Genomic DNA, 7,628 nt, shown 5'->3' on the forward strand with positions numbered 1-7,628 from the left:
GTCTCGACGATGGCGATCTGCATAGCTTTTATGCCATAACTAAGCGATGAGAAGACTCTTGCGGATATTCAGAACATGGTCCTCCGCCTCCTTGACCAAATCCAGACCTAGGGAAGCCCATTCGCCGGATTCGGACCAATTTAGTGGCGTTCGGCATCTCTGGCCATAAAGAGCTTCAAACGGCGCCATCTCAATACTAGCTAGGAAGCTATTGTTGTAAGAGAATTACGCGAATGGCAGGCATATGTCCCACTTCTTCCCATAAGTGAGAACACAAGCTCAGAGCATATCTTCTAGAATCTGGTTCACTCTCTCCGTCTGACCATCCGTCTGAGGGTGATACGCTGTACTATGGAAGAGCTCAGTCTCCATAGCTTCTTGGAAGCTCCTCCAGATATGAGAGGTGAACTGCGTGACTCGATCAGAAATGATCTTCTTTGGAACTCCGTGAAGGCACACAATTCGGGTGAGATACAACTCTACATATTGCTTTGCATTGTACTGGGTCTTGACGGGCAAGAAATGGGTGGACTTAGTGAGACGGTCCACAATCACCCATATGGAGTCATAACCATTCGAGATCTTCAGCAATCCGGTAATGAAATCCATGCCAATCTCCTCCCACTTCCAGGAAGGAATGGGCAAAGGCTGGAGTGTACCAGCGGGCCTAAGATGCTCGGCCTTTACCTGCCGGCAGACATCGCACTCAGACACATACTGAGCAATTTCTTGCTTCATGCGAGTCTACCAGAAGTGGGGCTTTAAGTCTTGATACATCTTTGTGCTACCAGGATGAATAGATAGCAACAACTCATGAGCCTCATCAAGAATCTTCTTCCTCAAAGCCTCAACCTTCGGAACCACGAGATGGTTCCCAAACCACAGAATGCCCTGCTAATCTTCAGAAAAGCATCAAGCCTGACCGGATGCGGGCCATGCCTTTGTCCTCCTTCTGAGCTACCTTGATCTCATCCAGAAGAGTGGATTTGATCTCCAGGTTGGCAATGAATCCATCCGTGATCATCTTGAGCCCAAGCCGGCGGAACTCATCACACAATGTGGAGTCCCCTGGCGATACTGTAAGACAATGGCAATGAGCTCTCCGACTCAAAGCATCTGCGACCACATTTGCCTTGCCAGGGTGGTAGTGCACCTCTAGCTCATAATCTTTGATCAGCTTGAGCCACCTTCGCTGCCTAATATTCAAGTCTGGCTGCATGAAGATGTACTTGAGACTTTTGTGATCCGTGTAAATCCGACACAAATTACTCATCAAGTAGTGACGCTAGATCTTCAGAGCGTGCACGCAAGCTCCAGATCATGAGTTGGATAATTCTCCTCGTGGCGCTTCAATTGACGGGATGCATAGGCAACAACCCGACCCTCTTGCATCAGAACACACCCGAGGCCTATGCCGGACGCATCGCAATACACATCAAAACCCATGCTCACATCTGGTTGGGCGAGCACTAGAGCGGTCGTGAGCAACCTCTTCAAAGTCTGGAAAGCGGACTCACATGCTCTTGACCACTCGAATATGCTTCCTTGCTTCAACAGCTCGGTCATTGGCTTGGCAACCTTGGAGAAGTTCTCGATGAACCGGCGATAATAACTCGTGAGTCCGAGAAAACTCCATATATCAGTGACACTCTGGGGTTGAACCCAATCGAGCACATCCTGCACCTTGCTCAGGTCAACTTCAACCCCGTGCTCTGACAGAACATGATCCAGAAAAGCCACCTCCTTGAGCCAGAACTCACACTTGCTAAACTTGGCATATAGCTGATGATCTCTAAGTCTACCAAGAACAACATGGAGGTGCTCAACATGCTCTTCATCTATCTTAGATTATATAAGAATGTCATCGATGAAAACCATGACAAACTTATCCAATTCCTCCATCAACATCGTGTTCATCAAATACATGAAGAATGCCAGCGCATTCGTCAATCCGAAGGACATGACAGTGAATTCATACAGACTGTAGCGGGTCGAGAAAGCTGTCTTTGGAATATCCTCTGGCCGGACTTTGATCTGATGATAGCCGAGTCTCAAATCAATCTTCGAGAAGACTCGGGATCCGGTAAGCTAATCAAACAAGATATCAATCCTAGGGAGTGGATACCTGTTCTTGACAGTGACCTCATTCAACGGACGGTAGTCCACACACATCCGGAGAGTGTCATCCTTCTTCTTTACAAAGAGAGCCGAGCATCCCCAGGGTGAGGAGCTCGGATGAATGAACCCATTTGATAGCAATTCTTGAATCTGCTTCTTCAGTTCAATTAGCTCAACTGGCGACATCTTATACGCCTTCTTCAAAATTGGGGCCGCACCGGGCATGAGATCAATGGAGAACTCCACTGCTCTGTCAGGTGGCATTACGGGCAACTCATCCGAAAAGACATCTGGGAATTCCCACTCCACAGGAATACTCATCATGCCTATGGTGGGGACAGCCTTCAAGGCGAAGAGACAAGATTTGACACCCTCCAGCTTCAATTGAATCCGGGTGCTAGACGGACCATTTAGAGTAACTGTCCACTGGGCACAATCTAACACAACCTTATTCTTAGAGAGCCAGTTCATCCCCAATATGATATCAATTCCCTTCGAGTTCATCACTAGTAGATTTTCCCCGAAAGACATCTCGTTGATGATCATTGAGGCATTGGACACGTATTGCTTAATAAGGACCTTGGCTCCTGGTGCATCTATGAGGTAAGGCGTGGGGGTGGTGCTAACTGTCAACCCATGACGCCAAACATAACTTACCGCTATGAAGCAATGAGAAGCTCCAAAATCGAAAAGGACAACTGCAGGTGCAACGACAAAGTTAGAACGCATATGCAACGTACCCATCAGGACAGTGTCACCCTCCTGAACGTCCTCGGCGGTGGTGTGGCGTGCTCAACCACGCTTGGGGACGTGGGTCGCCTGAGAAGACTGAGGCACTGACTGAGCTGGTGGTGGCCGGGGAGCAGTCACCACGGCTCCTGGCATCGGATATGGGCAACCCCGCGCGTAGTAGCCAACATGGCCGCAGTTGTAACAAGGGCCACCGGGGCCACTAGTCACACTGCTCTGTGAACCGGCCAGTCGTGGAGGCAGTCCTTGTGGAGCGGAGAAGGTTGGGCACTGAACGAGCCACATCGGACGTGGAGCACCCGACGCCGGCATGCGAGATGGTGGAGGTAGACTCTCCATGTGGGCGCGATGTGAGCTCCCGCCCATAGAAGGCGAGGAACCCCTCTTGCGCTTCTTCTCCTCCTGGTGGTTCTTAAGCTTGAACTCCACCGTGAGGGATGTGCTCACCAACTTGTTGAAGTCGGTGAACTCGTGCGCGGACAGCCGGTCCTGCATCTTTGAGTTGAGGCCACTAATGAAGCGGCGTTGCTTCTGCTCATCAGCGCTGACCTCCTCGGGAGCGTACTGTGCAAGGTGATTGAACACCTGCACGTACTCCATCACGGTTCAGCCTCCTTGCTTGAGGTCCTCGAACTCCCACCACTTAATCTCCATAAGGCCACTCGGGATATGAAACTCATGGAATACCTGGCGGAACTCCACCCAAGACACTCTGTGAGTGGCAGGATGCATGGCCAAAAAGTTTGAGCACCACATGCCCGCAGGCCCTGAAGCTGATGCATGGCATAAAGCGCCTTCTCATGGTCCTCACATCTTTGGAGAGCAAGCTTCTGCTCGATCATCCGGAGCCAGTGATCAGCATCCAGAGGATCCTCAGCCCGCATGAAGGTTGGCGGCTGAGTCCGTAGGAAATCTGAGAAGTCATCTCGGCGCCCGGCTCCACCCCCTCCATGAGGTGCCGTGTTGTGCACGAGAGCCTCAAGAAGCGCCTGGTTCATCTGGCAGTTCTGCTCAATTCTCATGAGCACTTCCGCCATTGTTGGCGGCGGGGGAGGATTATTCTCATTCGAGCCTTCGGGCTCATCCATATCACGACGAGTTCTAACCATTCTATAATGATAAAATGAAAAGGGAAATGTCAAAACTCCAACCTAAAGGGAACAGTACCAGTCAGTTACTAATCACAAGTGATGCACGTTAAGGCATCACACATTTTCAGAAAAACACAAGTTCAAAAAGTGAGGAGGTTCCGCAAAAATGTCTGGAGTATCTGCACTTATGCAGAACATCCATAAAAATCTCCGGAACATCCGCACTTTTGTGGAGCACCCGCAAAAATGCGCGGAAGGTCCACAGTTTTGATAGAAACTCTGACTAGTCATTAACAAGGAAAGAAAAAAAATGCATGCATGCAAACTGCTGCAAATGATGATATGCTCGAATCCTATCTACCGTTTCTTTCTCGTGCACTTGTCTCCGCAACAAACATCAAAACTTACAAGCAGTTATGCTTAGGGGCATAATTTTGCATTTTCATACATATTGATCATGAAGAGGCATAAACAAAACTTAGTGAGTTGTTTAGGTGAAGTTGACCGCTTACTAAACAACACACTAATTATGTTTAGGCTACTTAATCAAACCAAGCTCTGATGCCACGCTGTGAAAAACCGTCCAAACAATATTCAAATTAATCATCAGGAGGATCATTATTCACAATCCAACCTCGACGATTAACCCAAATACCATTCCGGTAGTCCCAGCATGTGTTTTGTGCCCAAGGATCGGAACACATGTCTCCAACATAGTACATCACAACATAGCTTAATAAAGAGCATGTAATAAACATTTATATTACAAATATTAAGCATGCAACTGATTCCAACAATTTATAACAAAAACCCCTCAACTCCTAACTACCCAAAGATCTACGCAACGGAAGAAAACTATACAACAAAAGGATATGGAGCCACATGCCCTTAGGCTCCATAGCAAAACACTGAGTTCGGAGTAGAGTGTGCTACTCCTGCCTGCCACCCTGATCGGCAGGCACAAAGTACCCAAACACTGCCTCTTCCTCGCCGACTTGCGAACCTGCATCAACTTAAGGGCAACACCCTAAGTACGAAGGTACTCGCAAGTCTTACACAATATAGAGCAAGTATACATAGCTTGACTCCTAGGATCATGCATTAGCTAGTAGCAAGGGTTAAACATGGTTAAGTGAATTAAAGCGGTAAGCAACCTAGACATATGTGTGTGCAACTAACTTAACCAACATATATGAAACTACCCTGCACCACCAACCAAACATAAGTAAATGTAATCAACATGTGAATCAAAAGTATAACAAGTACCAACTCTGACCACTCCCACATAGCCACCATGTCCATACCACCACCACAAATCCGAACCATAAATCCACAACGAAAACTCTACGATCGGGTGCAGATAAAACAATAGCATGCTCATGATCGAGAGCGCGACAATTCAAACTGTTTATACACTCTGCAGGGGGGTACTCCTGGACCCACAAGACACGCGGATCATTCAGCTTGTGCCACCGACCAAAGTGCACACAAGGGGGTACTCGTGACAACCTTTCCCAACCAGCCCCAACCGTGTGGGGCATGCATTACTCGGCGTGGCGATACTAGAACTACTCCCGGAGCAAACTAGTACCGCTTACTAGCCCGCCTGCTCACACCGTTGATGTTCACGCCCACAAAGTCACAGCTGCGAAGATATTCAGTTCGTCTTACCATTAGATCGGTATGTGGTAAGTAAGGTAAGTGCTAAAGCCAACAACCCTGACGATCGGTCTTAAACGATGCAAGCGGTCTATGGTGCTCGGGTTTCCTCTCCCGACCGGCCCCCTGGACTTTCCACCGAGGCAGACGACACCCCTAACACCGCCCACATCTCGTCTCATACTCACCACTCACCAACCATCTGACCATCAGCAATTATTTATAATCATTAGTAGTCCCTATGCTCGCGAACAATGGAAAACACCGTCGTTCGACTGCTACTGAAAGACCTAAGTATTGCTAAGCATGTATATCGTACTCGTACCTAGACATAACACCATCTCTAGGCTACAAGGAAATTACTTGAACAATTGACCAAGGTAGAAAGATGCAATCGGCATAGGTTCTACCCAATGGTACCCGACACATCCATACATACATAAGCATATTCATCAATTGAGACTTTCAAATTTGACAAGGGTGAAATATGTTAGTTGCTTGCCTTGTTGCTCTGGATCAGAAAGGTGGGGTGCCTCCGGACCGCCTTCGCTCGTCGGAATCGTCGGATCGGCGTTGTCTAAAAAGAATAATGCGTGCAATGCCATGAGTATGGATGAAATACAACAATGCATGCCATAAGATGCGCAAAACATGAATTGCCCAAGTGGTTTCACAATTTTCGGAGATGGTATTGATTATCGTCGATTTAAACAAGCGGAATCAAATTTAATTAACTCATTAATTATCAAAAGTATTTTATGGAGTTCCAACACTTTTAAGACGTAGTTCATACTCATATGAAGCTAACGCAACTGGTCTCATATCGTTTGGAGTTCGGATGAATTAATTATGAATTTTACAAGCCTCTACGCGCCTGATGAATAGTAACTGCGGACCTCCGCACTTTTGCGGACTATCCGCACTTTTTTTGCGGAGGTTCCGGACTGCGAAACCTCCGGACAATTTTTCGGAGGTTCCGGACTTTCTAGAAATGCTCCTATTTGAGGGGAAACTTTACCAAATCGATTTGCGATCTTTTCCACTCCAAAGGGGGATATGTTTGAAAGAGTTTAGAGAGTATAGAACTTAACTAACCACATAGCAACTCAATTCCTAAATCAAATCTCATCTACATCCTCATTTTGGTCCAAAACCTCAAAAACTCATGAACTTTGCGAAAACTCAAAATCGACCAACTAAACCGCGAATTCTTGCCATGGGGAGCCTAAGAGACTTGCTCAAGATGCTTGTGGAGTTGGGTGACCACCGGGAACTGGAGGAAATGGAGGAAATCGAAGAACTCCGGTGTTCCTTGTGCTTCAACCAAGAATACCAAAAGACATCAAATCCGATTCAAATCTTTCGAGAAAACGAAAATGAATTGGATGGATGACTAGCTTATGAGCTCTAGAATGCAATGGTACCACTTGCATACCTCCAATCCTTCACTTGAGCTTGGATTTTAGAAGAAATGGAGAGAGGGAGTGAGAGCTTGAGTGGGGAGGAGGAGCCTGGCGACGGCGGGTTGGAGGCAAAGCTGAAAGCCGGGCGGAAGAGAGGGTCCGCGACCCCCTCAGCCCTTAGCCGCTGCCCGGCTCCGTAGGTATTCTGTTCGGAGCTTGACGACGGTGCTTTGGAGGCGAAGCTAAAGGCCGGGCGGAAGAGGGGGTCCGTGACCCCCTCGGCCCTTAGCCGCTGCCCGGCTCCGGAGGTATTCTTTCCAGAGCCTGGAGACAGCGCGTCGAAGGCGAGGTTGAAGGCCGGGAGGAAGAGAGGGTCCGCGACCGCCTCGGCACTTTGCCGCTGCCTGGCTCTGGAGGTATTTGGTCCGGAGCCTGGCAACGGTGCGTCGGAGGCGAGGCCAAAATCCGGGCAGAAGAGAGGGTCCGCGACCCCCTCGGCCCTTTGTCGTTGCCCAGCTCCGGAGGTATTCTATCCGGAGTCTGGCGACGGCGCATCGGAGGCAGACGGTGGGTACGACGGCTTTAGCTGATTTTCTGGTGGTTTTCC

The sequence above is a fragment of the Phragmites australis genome, chromosome 24 (assembly GCF_958298935.1).
Source record: "Phragmites australis chromosome 24, lpPhrAust1.1, whole genome shotgun sequence".
Taxonomy (NCBI): Eukaryota; Viridiplantae; Streptophyta; class Magnoliopsida; order Poales; family Poaceae; genus Phragmites; species Phragmites australis.